Genomic DNA, 7,547 nt, shown 5'->3' on the forward strand with positions numbered 1-7,547 from the left:
CAACACAGCCAAAAATAAGTAAATAAATAAATTTATAAAAAAATACATATATATGTTTAAAATATATATATATTTTTTGCGGCACGCGGGCCTCTCACTGTTGTGGCCTCCTCCGTTGCGGAGCACAGGCTCCGGACACGCAGGCTCAGCGGCCATGGCTCACGGGCCCAGCCGCTCCACGGCATGTGGGATCTTCCCGGACCGGGGCACGAACCCGTGTTCCCTGCATCGGCAGGCGGACTCTCAACCACTGCGCCACCAGGGAAGCCCTAAAATTTTTATATAATTCAGCTTATTCTCTATGTTGCACTCTCTTTCTCTTATAGTGGGGTAGAATATTTCCATTAATTTGGGATTTCCCCTCCTTCACATTTCTTTAGGATATATATTTAAGAATATATCTAAGAATTTGGAGAGGATAAAAGACATTGGGGGAGGGGATCCATGTGGTCTCTCTGTCATATTTGCATGGAGACAGCAAATGAGATATCTACTCTCCTAATTTGTCCTAAGTTATCACTCCACTTGGTTTGCTGCCAAGATGTCCTCAGCTTCCTAGGCATACTTTCTTTGGTTGTGAGGGCTCTTTTTCCTGATTCTGTATCACTCATAGGAGCAAGGAATCTTTCTGTTTCTCTCAGCCATCTCTGTGAGGCTGTTCATGGTCTTTTCAACTGAAGGTGTCACAGAGCCTTTCCCTTTCTAGGTACTTGTCTACTGAGAGAAAGAAAGAGAGACAGACAGACCGACAGACTGATTATTGACGTGTGTATCTATAAACAACTCTTAGAACAAGTATAGACAATTTGTTGTTTCTGGAAGCTTTTCCTAGGAACCAGGTTCCTTTTGTTTCAGTGCTCCATAAACACTCAGATCTTTCTCCCTTGGGCCTTCCCTCTGAGAAGTGGGGTACAAGATCCTCCCTCTGGGATCCAGGGAGGTTTTTGCTCTCATTTGACCTTCGTTCCATCTTTTTCCATCCCCCCTGCTGGAAAAAAGATTTTCTAGTCTGGATAAAAGTCAGATTACCTTCAATTAAAAAAAATCTCTGTAACAACAACTAGGAAAACTTTCCTTAAATCAACCCTAAGTCAAGGAACGTGGAGCAGACGGTCTGCTCAAATTAGGGAAAAGGAAAGCAAGAAATTCTGGAAGGAAAAAAGGAACATGGGTGAATATCACAGAAGTATTATCCCACCACATTTAGGTCTTAATTGTCTATACAAGTTACCACTATCTGAGCCTTGTGAAAAGAAATTAAAATCTTCTCTGTTTTTTGGGAAATTTCCTTGGAATTGAACCAGTTGATTCAATCATCCAAGGGATGGTTTTCTAAGCATCTTGTCTCTTATCTTTCCCCCTTATGCTACTTCTTTCATTAAAGAACAAAAACAAAAAACTCCATAAGTGTGTGGGAGAAGGAAGATAAAGTAGAACAAAAATTCAAATCGCTGTAGCTGCCATCTTGCGTCCCTGCGTGTGTGCGCCTTACCTCAGCTGGTCTGCCCGAGACCCCCTGATCGCCAACCCTAGGCCCCTGCACGGCCCCATTTCTCCTCCAACAAGATGAAAGAAGCTATCATGAACCAAGAGAAACTCGCCAAACTGCAGGCACGAGTGTGCATTGGTGGGAAAGGAACTGCTCACAGAAAGAAGGTGGTTCATAGAACAGCCACAGAAGACTACAGAAAACGTCAGTTCTCTTTAAAGAAGTCAGGGGTGAACAATATCTCTGGTATTGAAGAGGTGAATATGTTCACAAACCAAGGAACAGTGATTCACTTTAACAACTCTAAAGTTCAGGCATCTCTGGCAGCAAACACTTTCACCATTACAGGCCATGCTGAGACAAAGCAGCTGACAGAAATGCTACCCAGCATCTTAAACCAGCTTGGCACAGACAGTCTGACCAGTTTAAGGAGACTGGCTGAAGCTCTGCCCAAACAATCTGTGGATGGAAAAGCACCACTTGCTACTGGAGAGGATGATGATGATGAAGTTCCAGATCTTGTGGAGAATTTTGATGAGGCTTCCAAGAATGAAGCAAACTGAATTGAGTCAACTTCTGAAGAAGATAAATCTTGAAGAAGTTACTGGGAGATGCTATTTTATATTATGACTGCTTTTTAAAATTTTGTTTATGGATCTGATAAAATCTAGATCTCTAATATTTTTAAGCCCAAGCCCCTGGACACTGCAGCTTTTTTCAGTTTTTGCTTAATACAATGTCATTCTTTGCAGCTAATTAAGCTGAAGAAGCCTGGGAATAAAGTTTGAAACAAAGGTTAATAAAGTTTCCAAAAAAGAAAATATTCAAATCACTAGTAGTTTTTTCTTATAAGCTAACGTAGAGAAAGACAAATTGCTGGCAGGGTTTGGTACATTCTCTGACTTTCTCTAACCTAAATTATGCTTTTTCTGAGAGTTGTTTATAAATACACAGGTCAATAATCAGTCAGTCAGTCTCTCTCTCTGTCTCTCTCTCTTTCACATATCCCAGGAGAGCAAGTACCTAGAAAAAGGTCCACAAGTTTAATGTGCTCATAGTTGACATCATTGCTCATTTTGGCACTCTATCACCTGGAGTCTGGTGACCAAGATTTTTCAACAGTTATTCCATGTAGTCACTATCAATCACAGTTGACATACAAGATGAAATTTGTTTGATATCCTTGCCTAGTGGTTAAAAAAGTGTGCTCTGTTACCAGACTGCCAGTGTTCAAGTCTCTGTTCTATCATGTATGAACTGGGGAAACGGTTTGGGCAAGACATTTAACTTTTCTAAGCCTCAATTCTTTATGAAGTAATAATAAGAACTACCCAAAAAGTTACTGCAAAAATTAAAGGGAATAGTCTATGTAATGAGCTTAGAGTAGTGCCTAGCCCACAAAATACTTTAGCTTTTATTAATATTACTACTATTACTCATATGAGGTGTTTTCTATTTAGAATATCCAGGGAAAGGTTGACATATGATTCCAAATCTGTGAAAATTCCATCTGCCTAGAGTTTCTCAAATGTAAGAAAGGTTTTATGATGTAATTGGGAGAATATGTGAGTAACCATTCTTGGAACCCTTGATTGTGGGGGCAGATTGGCTGTACCCATTAGTGATTGGAGCAGGAACAAGAGCTATCACTGTCTACACTACACCATTTTATTAGGAGTCAGTGTGGACAAAAACCCTTTTTTTGTTGTTTATTTATTTGTTTGTTTTTCAGCACCTAAAGAATCCATAGTTGTGGGGAATCTTAGCTAATTTGAAGCTTTTCCTCATCTTGACAGATTGGATAGAATCTATGCCTAGTATCAAAAGTTATTATAGTTGAAATGCTCAGACTAGAAGAGTAAATGTTATTAGCTTTTCTTCCATGAGAAATCAGGCTTAAAAAGGGTAATTTAAACCCAAAACAAAGGGCCGACTGGCAGAGATACACATATCCACTTAGGGACAGATGGATTGAATCTACTCTTGTATTGGTAGCCAATTAGGTAAGTGAAAACTTCTGCTTTGAGTGTTTAGCTTCAAAAACTTCATATAACAGAAGTTTGATTATAATAACTGAAATTAGAAATAGAATTACAATGCTATATTGTAACTGGAAACTGAAAACAGGTGTGGTTCTTTGCTCCTCTCAAGCAAAGAACCAATTTTTGAGAGGGAGACATATATGAAGTTTGAATATATTGTATTACTGGAAAATAGGTTATATAAAAATTTTTGTAAAGATAAGCCCCAGGGTTGACCTCACACCAAGATGAGCAAATAATTCATCAATTATTGAACTTGTGAAAAGTAAATGGGAAATACTATGGTGTAGAAGAAAGATTATCTTAAAACCAGTTCTAGATCCTTTAAGCAGTCACCAGTTAATTAACTAATTAATTAAAATAGGATTGATTGTATGCCATTTCCTGATTGGATGAAAAAAATAAAATGGTATTAATGACCGTGGTGAGTAGAGAACACAAAACTGGAGTCCAGAAGAGAGAGAAGAGCTGTCATGTATAATGGGTTCACTGGCTTAAAGTGGTAGTTAAATCCATGGGAGTGAGTAAAAATCATCCACAGAAAACAAATAGAAGAAATGGAGCATAAACCTTCAGGGAGGAATAAAAGAAAAGAAGGCAGAGCTAGCTGGGACAAATAAATGTCAGAGAAGTGGCAGAGAGCAGGCTAGGGGGAGAGGACTTTGAGGAAGTGAGGCTTCTGGTTCAAGATGACAGGTTGCACATACATTATCTCTTCTTCCACAAATCCCATGGAAATACAATTTAGAAGTACCAAGGGTAAGAAATTTATAACAGTTCTCCAATGAGGCAGAGACATACGCAAACCATTAACCTTGATGAATTTCTGGAAGATGGAAAGTATGTGGTATATTAAGGAATACAGGAGCAGAAGCACAGCCAGATGTGCACACCCAGAGGCTGCTGTGGAGGCAGGAGCCAAGCTCCCTAATGGTGGTGCCTCCAAAATGCTTCCAACCTAGAGATAAAAGCTCCAGTTTCATGAGGGGTTATGGCTCCGATATCAAGGTTGATGTTTGTCTCTAAACGGTTGTTAGAGACAACAAGTTAGCACCTGTTCCGTAAGCACTGCTTGCCAAAGGAATTGGTTTGGGATTCCCAAAATAAAACCCAGATAGTGGGCCTAGCTTGCTCCCTGCTGTCTGCTTACACAGTTTAAAGGAAAGCTGTCTGTGGGCTCAGAGCTCACAGTCCATCCCTCTCACTGAAGAGAGGCCTAGTGGGGAAGAGAACTACATGCCGGCAGAGGGAAACCAGGTCAGCAACGTGTTCCAAGTAAGTAGTCCGCAGTTCATGAGTTTAAATGGACACATATCATATTAGAGGAAAAATAATCATACACACATATGCACAGTGCCAATATGAACCAAGGAATCTTTGAAAGAAACTGATTATTCAGGACACAGAATATAATTTCATATATCTCTTCATAAACACTAAGGAACAATAAAGAAATATTGGAAATTTAAAAATATGATGTCTGAAATTTTCTTGAAAAATTAAAAAGAAGTGCTGGAATAAAAACCTGAGGAAATCTAGAAATTAGGCTAAAAGAAAAATAGGAATGTATAGAAGAAAACTTGAAAGTCTTAAAGGATCTATCTAGGAGAACTACAGTCTTTCAAAAAAAGTTTCAGAAAGAAAAGGGAATATTTTAAGGAAATTATTGGAGAAATAATGGATGAAAATATATTTCTGAGACATAAACACATGGATCCTCAGCTTGAAAGGGCACACAGAATGAGGAGGACATGAATGAAGAAGAAAAACCATACCTAGACAGAGATTCAGAAAAAGTAGAAAGATCCCCAAAGCCTCCACTTACTGCCTCTAATAAATGGAAATGCAGCTTCTCATCAGAGACACTATATGCTTGAAGACTGAGGTCTGAGAAAAATGTGATGTGTAATCTAGAAGTAAATGCTCAGCCAAACTATCAATTAAGAGTTCCAGTAAACTAAGGACGTTTTTAGATATGCAAGACCTAGAAAATTTTACCGCTTGTCAACCACCCTCTTTGGAAGACTTACTCTCTATTTATCTAACAAAACAACAAAGGAATGTGAGAAAAAGGGAAAAGAAAGTGAGATCCATGAAACAGAATACCTAATCTATTGTATATTATGGTTGTGTAGTAGAATCCCTGTTTTGTAGGAAACATACACTACAGCATTCAGAAGTGATAGAAAATTGAGTCAGCAGTTCACTCTCAAGTGATTCAGAAAAACATATGCTTTGTATTGTACCTTCAGCTTTTCTGTAATTTTGTGATTATTTTGAAATTAAAAAATTAAAACAAAACAAAACAAAATGAAGAAAAGAGGCTATACAAGGTTAAAAAACAAGCCCCCTCACCCAAGGCATGGCCTACCTAAAACTCCATCCCCATCCTCCATTCCCCAGCACTCTCTATCCCACCTTCCTAGCATCAATCAACAGTTGACGTACGTAGTAATGTATTTAATTATTTATACGTTTCTTATCTTTTGCCTCTGCCTCACTGCTGGAATAAAATTTGTGAGGAGCTCTTCATTGCTGTATCCCCAGAACATGGAAAACTGCCAAGAACATACTGAGTTCTTGATAAATATTTGTTGAGTGAACTAATAATCTTGTTATTACAAACATTAGTAATAAGTAAAATGTCATTCTTTATAAAATATTAATGCTTTCCAAATACTAAAATTGCAGCTACTCAATATTGCCTATTATTTGAGGTTACAAATTTTCACTTCCTTTCTACGTGAAAAGAAATCTACTCCAACACCACTTTTAAGATTATTGTCCCCCGAGATTTTCTTGAAATGAGATGTCTTCTGCAAGTCAGTCCAAGGGAGGAAAGTTTCAAATGCTAGATTGCAATCTTAAGAGTATTGAGAAGATGGTTTGCTACATTATTTTTTTTTCAGAAAAAGATATCAGTAAAAATATTAGGATAGGTAGCAGAAGATTTTAAAAAAGGAAAAATAATTCCAGGATGACAGTGATATAGTAGGTTTAGAGTGCAAATTAGAACAGCAAATAAGATGGCTCCAAAAATAATTTCCTGTAATAAAATGTGATTAAGAAGCTAAGTGACCTTACTGATAAAAAGGAAGTATAGCATCATAAAAATAAACAAACATAAGCAACGTGCCTTGCCCCCTTCCCTGTTTGTTATGTGCTCCTTCCAGCTGAACAAAATTAATGGCCCCTGCAATCCCCATCTCCACTCACTGTCCAGTCACTGTTTGATTTTGCAGGGAACTATATCTAAATAATTATAATATTGTAAATGCTGGGGTTTTTTGATTAACCTACAGACAAAGCAGAGTTAGCTACTTTTAGTTCTAAGAAGAGAAGAGAAATGATATAAAATCGGATGTTGCAAAGTATGAGACAGTGCCTAAAATGGATGAGTCAAGAAATAGAAGGTTGTGTTTTATTTGAAGACACACATTAGCAAATTTTAAAAACTTAATAAATAAAAATAGGCCTTTAGAGTTTAAGGTGGGAAATCCTTGTGGGAATAGGGAAGTGAGAAAGCAGTGTAAATCAGCAAAACTCCTCATTCTTCATGGTAGGGGTAGCAGTTAGATATAGTTTAAATTGATAAATAACTAAATGAATAAATATAAACATTATGGATATAACCACCAAAAGAAACATAACTTTGTATAAGTGGTTATCAAAAATGAGGAGTAAGATTGAGGGTGAAGGATAGTTTATTCTTTAGTCTCAAATCCTCTTTCAGTTTGGATTTGAAATTTTAGATTATATACTAGATGTGCACAGAAAAATGTCTGGTCTGATCAGCCTCAGCTCTGAGCATTGGTTCCCCCAAGTGGGATGGAGCCATAGTGAGGAGAGGACTTTTTATACTCTTCAGTATAGTTTTCAATTTTTTTTTTTTTGCAACAAGTATACATTATTTTGTCATTGACTAAAATTATATATCTAATGATATGTATGTACTATTAGGTAATAAGAAGATGTATAGGTAACAGAGGTAAATGCTAGATCAGATAAGAACTAAG

General features: G+C 37.5%; 1 pseudogene; it reads left to right on the top strand.

The window, feature by feature from the left end:
* The first annotated feature begins 1,562 nt into the window (after positions 1 to 1,562).
* LOC101332672 (transcription factor BTF3 pseudogene) lies at positions 1,563 to 2,111 on the top strand (annotated as a pseudogene).
* Positions 2,112 to 7,547: the final 5,436 nt, after the last annotated feature.

This window comes from Tursiops truncatus, chromosome 12 (genome assembly GCF_011762595.2).
Source record: "Tursiops truncatus isolate mTurTru1 chromosome 12, mTurTru1.mat.Y, whole genome shotgun sequence".
In the NCBI taxonomy this organism is placed as follows: domain Eukaryota; kingdom Metazoa; phylum Chordata; class Mammalia; order Artiodactyla; family Delphinidae; genus Tursiops; species Tursiops truncatus.